This window comes from Pinus tabuliformis, chromosome 3_1, assembly GCF_031772625.1.
Source record: "Pinus tabuliformis cultivar Carrire ecotype Pingquan chromosome 3_1, CPIR1, whole genome shotgun sequence".
NCBI lineage: Eukaryota > Viridiplantae > Streptophyta > Pinopsida > Pinales > Pinaceae > Pinus > Pinus tabuliformis.
Window position 1 is genome coordinate 90,801,373 of NC_142301.1, and position 13,544 is coordinate 90,814,916.

The following is a 13,544-nucleotide window of genomic DNA, read 5'->3' on the forward strand; positions in this document are numbered from 1 at the left end:
TAGCCCCTTCGGGACCTGCGTTGCAAAGCAGGTAGCCTGTGTACTACCTGCTTTGGAAAACGAAAGTTGCATTTTCTCAGTTTCCGGGTCACGATTTTCTAAAAAATTCACAGTTTTTGCTCAAATCAGAAGCTATCAGTCAAGCACACAGTAAGGGATGACAAGGAAGATGAAAAGCTATCACTAAGAGCTTACAAGGATCCTTGTAGATCAGCTCTCCAAATCATGAACAAGCTCAGAAATGAGCTAGAGTAGCTGTCCTCTACTTCGCTTTTGATATAGTCAAAAGCTTTTCGATTTGGTACTCTTTTGTTCAGGAAATGAATAGCAAAATACTACAAACAATCAAACAGATACGATCCCCAGCGGAGTCGCCAGTTTGTTGTAGGGAAAAGTATCCGATTCGGATGACCCTATCCCACTCTAAGGGTGATAGTACCTCAGCAACAACTGTAAACAAAACTACTTAAGGTTTACTTCTTTATGAAAGCAAGAGCGAATGAAGAAATGCACTAACCGTTGCCTTGCACTTAATATTTGCTCCAATCTCTTCTCTTTGCGGCTTGCTCCTAGCTCTTTGCTCTTTTGCTGGCCCAGCTACAATGAGATCCTGCAAAATAACAAAGAAGGAAACTACAAGAAGCATGCATTCATAACTAATTCAAGGATTAGCATAAATCAAATATACAATCATTACAATACATCATTGAAACAAATGCATATAGAAGAACCTCAATAGCTTTTATTAATGAAGAAGTAAAGTTCTGAGAGAGTTACAACCATTGAAGGCCCCAATCCAGCAACACCTCCCAGCAGAAAGAATTTCTCCTCTTCACCTCCTTCAAACAATCACCCAATAGCTCTATAGTGAAACCAACAGCATATCATTACTTTGCACAAAATTCCAGCCTCCTGAGCTCATAGGAGAGAGCTCAATATATAGATGAATTGAGAAAGGATGAGTCAGCTTGCAACTGATGTGTAGCTGCCTTGTGTCCTCTCTCTCTTCAGTTGATCTTCAGTTCTTGAGTCCACTTGGAGAAACAGAGCCTCTGACTCATCACAAGGTGAAATACCTAATCCAAGTGTCATTTTTGGAAGATTCCAGAGAAATGACTCAGTGTGCCACTTGTCCCATCTCGCTCAGCGCAGGTGGCCTTTGTTCCACTGGCTTTGCAACGCAGGTACACCATGGAGGAGTTGAGTTTCAGCGCAGAAGCCTAGTGGAGCACCTGCTTTGATTTCAGGATTGCTTGTTTTTGAGTGTTTTCAGGTGGAGAACTGATCTGAGAGCTGTTGGTTTGCTGACCTTGTTCCTCTAGGGGTAGGAACATCATGTTTAGGGACTTTGGATCCCTTGGATTAATGACAATTCATGCTTGATGCTGCAAGGCACAAAATTGTCTATAACATGGTAGATCTTTTGAATCGATATTTCAAATCATAAAGGTCTTCTAACTTGACTACTGATTTTGGCATAGCATTATTAGTGCTATCTTGTTGCAATTGTCTGTCATGTTGGTCCTCGTCAATTATCTGATTGGTGTAAGATCCTTCAGATGTGAGAAAGCTCACAATATTAGGATCATTGTTAAAAATCCTCCAATTGGTAATGTTATCAGGAATTGAAGGTCTAAAGATTAATTCGATTGAAAATCGATCAGGGCTATAGTCTTCTGAAGGGATGAGCTTGGAAGCTACATTAGCTAGGAGGTCTGCACTAGCATTCTAGAGTCTCGGAATTGATGAAATATTGAATGATATAAAGTGTTCAGTTAGATCTTGAACTAAAGATTGGTAATGCTTTAAATGACCTGATAAACAATGTATAGTATTGCATACCTGTTTGATTACAATTTCAGTATCTCCGAAAACTTGAAGATATCTGATGTTTAATCTGATTGCTTTGTATAATCCTTGGACTAAAGCCTCATATTCTACAGTATTATTGGTGAAATCGAATTCAAGTCTACAAGTTGGCATAGTTTTGTTTCCCTCTGGACTGATTAACACGCATCCTACTCCTGCTTCTTCATTAGACTTAGAACCGTCAAAAAATAACTTCCAAAATAAAGATTTATTTACAGGAATGTCTATAAAATTAATACATTTAGAACTATCTGTTTGAGAGAAATTTTCTACTTGAGATAAAACAGAACGTTCTAAGTAAGGTGAAGTATGAGCATTAAAATTTCCGAAGAAAGAATCTACTCAGTAGTTGCCAATGATGTTATTGCTATATCTTGCCGATTCATTCTCTCCTTCCAGTTCCGTTACTATGAATTTCTGATGTCTTTCTCGCTCAACTTTTATTTGATTTGGTTTACCATTGTAAGGGAGCCACATGTGCGACTAGTCAGTTGCAAAGTATCCATGAACTTTTTCTGAGCAATCTCTGCTAAGAATTAAGCCATACAATTCTGCAATATTAGCAACTAAAATGTCGATAACTTGACATACCTTTGGATTGGATGACAGCCTTATGGTAACCTGATTTAATTTGTCGATCACTTCAACTTGCGATCGATCTAGATGAACTATGAGCACAATAGATTTTTGCGGTTGAACGTTCAACTTTGCACATATTGATTTTGGTAGAATATTAGATGAAGCTCTAGAATCCACTAAGCAATTATGCAAACTTTTATTGAAAACTTCATAAGTAAGAAGAAATGGGGGAGTATGAGATCTCGACCTTCCTCCAATTAAAGCGATGTCGTTTAGATCAATTTTATTAATCACGTTAGTTGGAGGTATTCCCATTTCATGGGAAGCTTGAGAGATTACAACGGCGGGCAAAGGTGCAACTGGTACATGTAATTCTTTCAAAAGTACCTTTTTCTTGTGTTTTAACTTGCTCAATTCGTAAAAAGTGATGTTAGCCCTAGTCTTTTTGATGTCTTCTATGATATTATACTCCATTTCATCCAAAACGATAAGCTTTTTTAATGGAGTTGATGAATCTGTTTGGACTATGCTGACTTGAGTCGCTTTAGGTGTCATCTTCTTAGTTATGACTTTATTCTTAGTCATTGAGCTTGCGCTCTTTGGCGTAGGAGTAGGTTGAGGAGGATCAAGTTCATTTCTACTTCGAGTACTAACCAGGGATGCCTCTTGATCCTCTTCATCTAGGAGAATGAAGTCCCACATACCTTGTACCTCTACAACTTCTTCTTCATCGGTATGTTCTTCAGTAGCAATTTCCTCTTCTTCTTCTTCTAATTCAACACTTGTGATAGCATTTGGCAGCTTTGAATCGGTTGAAGGGTTTCTTCTATAAGGCTTGTACGGTTTTTTAGAAGAATTTTTTGCCACTTGTTTCTTAATGTCAATCATTTCATTAGACATGGTTTTCAAAACTTTTTGTAATCCTTCTAAATCGAATGGATTTCGTTTTTTTTTTCTTGAGATCTTCCTTGAAAGTAACCTTCTTGGATTTGCATTCTTCTATCGCGTTTTTATTTTCAAGAGATATGATATGTTTCTCTACCGCTATTGCTTCTTTCATATTGTCGACTAAAGTTGTTTTGTTAGCCCTATCAATGAATATTGTTGTTTTTGACGGTAAAGCAGAGATGTACCACTCACTTCGCACTTCTTCGCTAGGCTTGGAAGTAGTAGGAATTTTATTTAACAGTTTATTGAAACGTGAATTAAAATCTTTGAGAGGTTCCTTTGACTCGGCCCTAAGGTTAGACATGTCATTGATCAGTGTCTTCGTAGATCTGTCATCACCGAACTTAGTCAGGAATTGTTCTTGGAAGATATCCCAACTAGTGATAGATCCAGATGATAATGAGAAATACCATGATCCGGTTGCTCCTTCCAGAATATAAGGAAAACGTCAGATGATAGCATCTTCGTTGGTAACTCCATTGAGATTTATCGATAACATAAAGTTATTTATATGTTCTTGCGCTAGCATGCCTGCTTCAAGATTAAAGGCAACCATTTTTCAGGATGGGCCGGCATCTGACTCAAGGGCGCAAGCATTAAGACTACCCCTAAGCTATTCCATGGAGATTGGGCCATTGCTGAACTACTAATAGAGGAAAGTGCAAAAGGTGGTCCCTGTAATTGAGAAGATGAGGATATGATGACTCTAGATGATTGAGAAAAAGGTGTGGAAGTTCCTGTGGACTGGTTGACAATAATCTAAAGTGGAGGAGTGGATGGTTGACCTCTTGGTGGATAGGTGGAGATGGATGATGATGATGAAAGAGTCTCGCTATCGGACCCTTTAGGTGATTTCCTTGCTCTCTTTCTTGTAGGAAGAGGTAACTCAGTTGGCTAAACACCAAACTTTTCGCTCTTTAATCTAGTAAGAGGATGAGCAGGGTTATATTGCGAAGTCATGCTGCCTTGAGATTTATCAGATCTCTGAGGTGATATAGAAAATCGCTGAAGTTTATGGATGAAAGGTTCAACTTCAGGAGGTTCAATAGTAGATTGTTCTGAAATGTCAGGGTTTGTAGCAACGGCTGTTGTTCTTTCGACTTCTCGCTCTAGATTTAAAGATTCTAAGTGCAATACATCCATGACGTGAAAATTTTGAACTTTCTTACCTTCCAGAAGTGTCTGGTATGTGCTATTGAAGTCTGGATCTTTCTCGTAAAGATGTAGCCACCCTGAAGTCCCGTGCCGACAGGAGTCGAGCACAGTGATCAGCACCATGACTGGTGGTTGGCTGAGGTAGTCTCCAACATTATTGGTGATGCCCTTCTTTTAATCAATGTTCAAATGGAATTTTTTCAGGTATGTGGACCATTTTTTATGGTGATCATTCTACAACTTCCCTTGCGTCTACATGAACTACAAGGTTTGGTGGTCTATGTGGATGACCATTTCCTTTCCCATAATGTAATTCTTCCATTGATAGCAAGCCTACACAATGGAATACATTTCTTTGTCATAGGTGGGATATATCATACGTTGACTGAAAGTGTCTCACTATGGTAAGCCACTAGATTTCCATGTTAAGTAAGAACTGCACCAATAGCATAGTTGGAACCATCTGTCTTAATCTCAAATCGTTGTTGTAGGTATGGTAATATGAACACTAGTGAAGAGCAGAGGCGATGCTTCAACTCGACAAACATATTCTGTAGCGTTTCGCTCTACCCTTGGTGACTTGATTTAAAGGCAAAGTGATATGAGAGAACCCCAACATGAACTTGCAGTAGAAATTGGAAAGGCCCAGAACACTACGGAGCTTTGTTAGAGTGGTTAGGGTTGGTCAATCCTAAATGAATGGTATATTGGTTGGGTCCACATGCACACCTTTCTCATCAATGGTGTACCCTAGATATTGAACATGGGTCATGCCAAAAGTGCATTTCTCCAGATTGGCACACAACTTGTGTTGTTCTAGGGTTTGGAGGACCTGTTGAATATGCTATAGGTGCTCTTCCCAACTCTAGCTAAAAATCAAGATGTCATCTAAACACACCACCATGAATGCATTGGTGAAGGGTCACAATATGTAGTCTATCAATCTTATAAAGGTCGTGGGGGCATTCGTCAACCCAAAACGCATGAACAACCATTCAAAAAGGCCCTCCTTGGATTTGAAGGAATTCTTCCACACATCGGTGGGTTCAATAGGCACCTGGTGATAATTGAACTTCAAGTCAATCTTGCTGAAATATTTGGCCCCCTTGAGCTGGTACAGAAGGTCCTCAATCCATGGGATTGGGTACCTATTCCGAACAGTGATCTTCTTCAATGCCTGATAGTCAATACAGTGTCTCCAGGTCCCCTCCTTCTTCTATACAAATACAGTCAAGCTCCCATAGGGTGATGAGATTGGCCTAATGTTCCTTTGTTGTAATAGCTCCTAAGTCTACCTCTTGATCTCATCATTCTCCAGAATATAGCATTGATAGATCGGTCCATTGGGTAGCGATGCGCTCAGGGTCAGATCGATGGAGTGGTTAACATGAAGGTGTAGAGGTACGCCCGTAGGTGAGGCAAAAATGTCCCTGTACTCCTCCACGACCATATCCATCTGTTGTTGTTGTGCAAAGGATCTCTGTTTGGAAGTTGTGACCACGATCTTCTTCTTAGCCCGAGGGCGAATCGTAAGGAAAACAATTTCCTGGCTTGTGAAATGGTCTTAATGTATTGCTTTGTAGAGATCAAAGACATGCCCATAGGTGGGGCTAACTTCAGTATCCTATACAACTTATTCCGAAAGTAATAATCACAGAGCAAGGTCTAGACTCATATACAGTATGTCACTTCCACAAGTATGGTTTTGTTAATAATACATCACAAAATTCAGTAGGAGCAACATCAAAAAGTACCTCATCCGTGAAGGTCTTGATGCTGTAGGGAAGGCGACACTATTGGTTGATGTAGAGATCTCGTCGTTGGTGAAGCCACCTGATGGTGTACGAATATCAATGCGCTATAGTCAGTAAACCTAGCTGCTTCATGACCTATGCTGAAATGAGGTTCTTTTGGCTCCTGCTATCGACAATGTACTGTGTTAGGTGCAGTATTTAAGGGTATTTCAAGCACCTATTTCCCTATTTTCGACCATTTCCCTTCACCGAATCCATCAATCCCTAGGCACAATGTAACTTTCCCTCGTCAAAAAGAAATCTTTTTTTTTGACATATTAATTATGCCATTTTCTGTTAAGTATAGAAAGAAACAATGTCTTTTTGGAATGACTAACCATGGAAATTGTGGAAGAGATCTTTTCGATGTTTTTCTTTCAGGTGTTGTTGTAATTACTAAATAAGATGGGTAAATAGTTGTTGTTTTACATGTTGTTACACCCCGGAGATTGTTGTTACACCGTGAAGGTTTTTGTTACATCAAAAGTTGTTGTTACACCATGAAGGTTGTTGTTACATCACGTGTTGTTGTTACACCGTGACATAGTTGCTACACTGCAAAATGTTAAAGACCGTGGACGCTATTTCAGAGATAATTGTAGAAGACCATGAGATGTAACACTATGTGGAACATTGAAAATATATGAGCAATTATAGCTACAAAAAGTGGCGTAACAATAATACGTCTTTAATTGAAAATTGGTTGTAACAACTTCTATTTAATTTCATTTCTGTTAAATCGATCAGCATGAGAATCGTGAGATTCTCATGACTGATTTGTTCCATAACTTTGGGGCTCGGTAAGACTTTATAAAGAGGCTCAATCCTATGAGAAGGGGATGGATACATTTGGAACAGTATCTATATTTTGATCTTATACCTTTCAGCTATTTTAATACAACAAGTACTTGGTGATGATTCTGCAACTCCTGTGTTGAATATTTAAGTATTTTTGCTCCTTTCCTACACCCTAATAGGGAGGAAGGTCCCTCCACTTTAGAAGGGATCACAATATTAGTAGTATATTTATTTTCTTAGATGTTGATGTGAATTTATTATTTTCGTTGAATATGTTTTGGAACAGACACACTTTTTTTTCTTCAAATTTATGGTAGTTGTTTCATATTATTGCTGCACTCTAGTTAATAATATATGGCTCACCTATATCTTTTTTGAAGGTTATGAAGAGTGAATTTATTCTTTGCTGAATGAGTTTCATTTCTGTAGTGTGTCCGTTAATTTTTGCAAGTGTGAGTTTCATTTCTGCAAGAATGTTTAAAATTTGCAACCGTGTTCAACAACATTTCTTGTATTTACTAGTTGTTCATGTATCAGCACAGACAATGTAGACTCCTTTGAAATAAAAGACCTACCTTGGTTGATAATTAATTTTCGTCATTCAGTTGTTTTAAAGAGCGATAAAATAGCGCAAATATTTTGATGCCTTTGCGAGGAAGGTAGTTGGCGATACATTCAACCAATGATTTTGCTTGAATTGTATTTTGATACAGTGTTTCTAATTTCACAGGTGTTGTATGGTAAGATGAGAGGTAAGAACCTACACATCGCTGTAACATACCTGAGCGAGCTCACCACTTTGATAATTAGGACACTTAGGGTGTGTAAATTTTTTATATTTTCTTTTATAATGTCTTCAGTTTTGTGGTAAGATGAGAGGTAAGAACCAGTGCATCTCTCAATTATAATAGAGCCAACTCACCACTATAGTAATCGAGACACTTAGGGTGTGAGATAAATATGCATAATTTACATGTGTAGGATGTATGAGTAAATAAGAAACAAAACATAGGAACTCTAATAAATCTACAGGAAAAACAGGTCATAAAAGGAACAAGAAAAATATGAATCTAGGAAGAAAATTTTTTATTCAATAATTGATCTCAAAAGTAGAGAGAGAGAGAGAGAGAGTATCCAACTTCGCATAGGGATGCAAGAAAAATAGGTCTAAAAAAATTTGTTACCCCCATATCAAATCAGGAGTATCTGGTTCCTATGTTTTAGGACCCCACCTTCCTCAAACTAGCCTACAAACTCCCAAATCTGTAGATTCAACTCAAGAACAATAGGGAGAGCCTAGTGGCTAGGATTTTGGATTAGAAGGAGAAGAGGAAACAAGTGGGAGGCACCAAGAACTAGAATCGTAAGAACATTCTTTTACTTATCAATACCCAAATTCAGGCAGTGTAGTAAAGCAACCAACCCCAAAACAACCTTAACAGTCATTACATAAATCTTTATCCACAAAACATTCGTCCGAACAATATTTGGGAGGGTACTGAGCAAAGAATCAAGAGAATCAAGAGAATCCACAATTAGAGACAATAAAAACAATAACAATGATAGGATAGATGCCACCATTACCACTTTTAAATTTCCAATAAGTGATAAAAGAGGCAAATCTCCTATGAAAAATATTCCTCTATCAGCCCTTCCACCATTTCAAGGAAGGACTACAGAAGATCTTGATACTTTTCTGTTCTAATTTGATGTTCTGTGCAGGGGCTACGACTACACTTCACATGCTCAAAAGCTAAAACTATTCCCTGCCTCTCTGAAAACACTAATATGGTTATGGGACTCGGTTCTAGCTACTATCTGGACATGGGGAGACATGAAGACTATGTTTCTATCGAAATACTAGGACTACTGCCAGACTAGAGATTTGAGAGAGGATATATTTAGAATGAAACAGAAGGAAGAATAAAACTTGGAAGATTATGTGGAACGATTCCATTATAATCTATAGATATCCAAACATAGCGATATGGATTTAGAAATTTTGAAAATAATATTTATACGAGGAATGAGAGATGACTGCCTAAAAATTTTGAACCTATTGGGAAAAGGAGATATATCTCAGGATCCATTTGATGAGATAATAAAACTATGCTTAAGGTGTTCGAGAGGATCATTGCAAGGGAGAAGCATGGCACGCGATGCCTTTGTTAGAATACATAAATCTACAAATGGAGGTGTGACGAGAGCCGAGATAAGAAACCCAGTCGAAAATCTTAAGACTGATCTTATCAGTACCTTATCTCCCCAACTGAAAACAACACAAGTGAAAAAGTCACAGGATGAAGCTGATAAAGATTTGGCTATGTTCTACCTAAAATGTAAAGAGAAACATTCGTTGAAGGAATGTAGAGTTAACAACATCATCTTGTGCAATATCTATGATCTAGAACATTCTACAGGCTACTATCCAGAGCTTCCAAACCGAAAGAAATGCTCAAGGAATCAAGTGAAGAATTTCATTGCAACTACTTTATTGAGTCCAGGAAGCCTTGGTAGCCACGACAACCAAGTATTTCTCAAGCTTTTTGTTTTAATCTGTGGAATAATGTATATAATGCTCAACAATTTCCATGGCAGTATTCTACTCCTCCTCTAGCGCAATTTCCTTCACCATGGAACCAATGGTGTCCTTATCCACCTTTTTAGTATCCTCCATCTCAACCTTATTCTTGTTCTCATAATTGGAGGGGAAACTCTTTAGGTCTAGTGCCTCGTCCACTGCCAGTACAACAATAATTGCAACTGCCACCTCTCTCGTCATCTGTTGCTACTCCTCCCATATGAACCCAATTAACTGTATATTCTAGCCATAACCCAAATAATAAGGCATCCTAGAATATAGAAGCCCCAACTTCTTTCCAGACTTACTACATTAATCTTGTTGGATGTAATGAAATCCACCTTCGATGTAATGCAAATGTTTTATCTGACAACGTGTTGCATGGTTTGGTTGCCCAAAAATTTTAATCAGTGACCGCGGGATGCACTTCCTGAATGAAACCATCAATGCACTCACTGAGGTATTCCAGGTGTATCATCAGCAAATTACACTGTACCATCCGCAAGCTAATGGGATAGTAGAGGCATTCAAAAAAATGATGGAGACGGTGCTAACCAAAGTATGTAATGCATAGCGAAACGAGTGGGACCTGTGCATACCTACCGTATTATGGGCATACAGAACCACATGTAAGAAATTGACAGGTCAGACACCTTTTAGGTTAGTCTATGGCATGGAAGTAGTCATGCCAATGGAATACATGGTACCCAGTTTGCAGATAGCAACAATTACAGGCACGTTAGACCATGAAGCCTTGGAAGAGAGATTCACACAATTATAAGAACTCGAGGAAGAATAGTTTCTAGCGGGATTCCATCAGCAGGTATAGAAATAGCTTGAGAAAGCCTGACATGATCACCATATCAAGATGCCCACATTCAAGGTAAATGATTTAGTGTTGCTGCATGAAAACAAGTTCGAAAAATTTCTAGGGAAGCTCAGAATGCATTGATTAGGACCATATGTGGTAAAAGAAGTTACAGATGGAGGCGCGGTCTAGCTATTCAAACTTAATGGAGAATGTTGGGTCCCTATAATACTAGTGATTACCCCATTACTATTGTAGTTATACCCCTTATTAATATTGTTGTGCCCATATTGCACCCATATTGTTATTACTGTGCCCCATAGAATCCCTCTATTGTTATTTTTGTGGCTTTATATTATTATTGTTAGGTCGGCTGGATTATATTGTGACTCCTTAGACTCCTATATATAGAAAGGAGGTTTTGTCATTTGAATCATCCAAGAATTTTTCATTTATGTAATGTAAAGGAGGTTTCCCCCTCGAAGAGGCTGAATTCTAAGGCGTTGATCTATCTTTTCTATCTTTTCTTGAGCTGGTTTCATAACATTTGGTATCAGAGCTTTGGATTCTAGGGTTTTGCTGCTCCAAATAGGTCATCGTGGCATTTTCGCTATAACTTTTTTCTGTGATGTTTCAGAAGTTGAAAAAAAACCCATTTTAGAAGAAATCTCGTTGAACCTCAGGTCCGAGTTTTAGAGCTTTTCGAGCTATATTTGCGGAGATATGATCTGAGGAAGTTGGTCTTTTTGAAGACTCCTGAATTACATTCCAAACAGGTGACCTGGGGAAAATCGTCATAACTTTCTTTCTGAGCATCGGATTGAAATTTAGTAAGAAGGTATAGAAAGAAGATGGATTGTAGATTTCTTGTATATATTTTTCAGAGTCAAAGGTCGAAACAGTGACATGTGGCACTTCATACAAGTTCGCTCTACTGAACTAGTCTATAATCAGGTCACTGTGGGAGATTGTGCATAACTCTTTCATGGAGAATCCAATTTGGATCAGACTAGTGGCATTCGAAAGAGGACACCGAAGGCTACTACTGGTCACAATTTCAGAATTGGATGATTCGAAATTACAGAGATACATCAGATTCAATATCAGGCTTCTACAGAGTGAAAAAAGGTGTGTAGTTTTTTTTTTTTTTAATTTTTGCGTAAGCTTGGTTTGAAGGAATTCAAAGGGCATAGTAAAGCATTATTATCGGTAATTGATGCCCTGAGGAAAGAAAATGTAAACACCTAGTAAGCAACCTGAAAGCTCTAGCATGACTTATGAAGAAGAGGAAGAAATGCAACATGATATAGCAAAATTACGAGACCAAGGTGCAACAAGTGTCACTTGCACAAAAAGGAATAGAATCTAAGATGGATGGTTTAAAGAAAGATGTAGAAGCTAAGATGGATGGTTTAAAGAAAGGCGTAGAAGCTAAGATGGACGATTTGAAGATAGATTTGAAGACCGACATCGAAGAATTGAAGAAGTTGCTACAAGAAAGGGTCACTAATGGTGAAAGGGTAGTAAAGGAAACTCATAATGAGAACAAAAAAAATGTTAATCATGATTCCATAGAATCTAATGTTGGATCGAAGACCCACCATATTCCAAAAATAAATATGAGGAAGTTTGATGGCAAGGATCCCGCAACATGGATATTACAGATGGAGCAATTCTTCGATCTCAATAATGTGCAAAACACACAAAAGGTACGTATGGCAACTTTATATTTGGAACCAAATCAGTTTGTATGGTATCAATGGCTTTGCTCTCGTAAACAATTTATCACTTGGGAAATTTTTACGGAAGAATTGATAGCACATTATGAGGATACAAAAAGCAACACATTTTTTAGCCAATTGATAAGTCTCAAACAAAAGGGTTCAACAATGGAGCACATTGAGGAGTTCCAAAAATTTAACATAAGGGTAAAAGATATTCCAGAGGAGCATAGGATTGATGTGTTCATAGGCTCTTTAAAGTATAATATCCAACATGATGTTCACCTTTGGGAACCTGATTCATTAGAGAAGGCATTCAGGTTAGCAAGAAAAATGGAAAGCAAAATTATGGCAACCAGGAAGCATACCACTCACAACTATAAAGACGGAAATGTTGTTGCCCCTAGTCTTCCACAACCTATAAGGTTGACACCACAACAATTGGAAGAGAAAAGAGCAAAAGGGCTTTGTTACAGTTGTGATAACAAATACACTAAAGGTCATAAGTGTACTGAGAAGAAATTATTCTACATAGATTGTGAAGAGGAAGAAGAAAAGGAGAAAGAAATGTCAAAAGAAGAGGATATACTCCAGGAACAAAGCCTAGATGAAGAACAAATAAATCTGACCATATCTTGTAATGCATTGGTGGGAATTACCACTCCTCAAACCATCAAGATAGAAGGACAAATCAAGAAGAAAAAGGTAATAGTGTTGATTGATTCACGAAGTACCCACAATTTTATTCATTGTAAGGTAGCAAAAGAATTGAATTGCTTCCTATATTCAGCACCAGAGTGTCAAGTGATGATTGCAAATGGAGGAACAATAAATTGGTCTGGAAAGTGCCATAATATCAAGCTATCCATGGGAGAATATGTATTGACTAGCCCAATGCTTTCCATTCCAATGGGAGGTGTTGATGTAGTACTAGGAATCCAATGGCTACAATCCTTGGGTACAATAGCTTTTAATTTTCAAGAACTTCTCATTAAATTTTCTACAGAACGAAAGGAAGTCGAACTAAGGGGTATTGCAGGGAAACCAAGAAAGGTAATCAGCGCTAATGGTATGACAAAGCTTCTAAAAAAGGAGCAAAGAGGTGTAATTTCACAATTATGTTCACTAGATGTTTCCACATCAGAATCATCTATTTCTCCAGATCTCCAAAAAGTCCTGGACAATCATTCCAAGGTATTTGAGACTCCCGAAGGTCTCCCACCTATGCGTGATCACGATCATTCTATTCATCTGATTCCAGGAAGTGTTCCTCCAAGCATCAGGCCGTACAA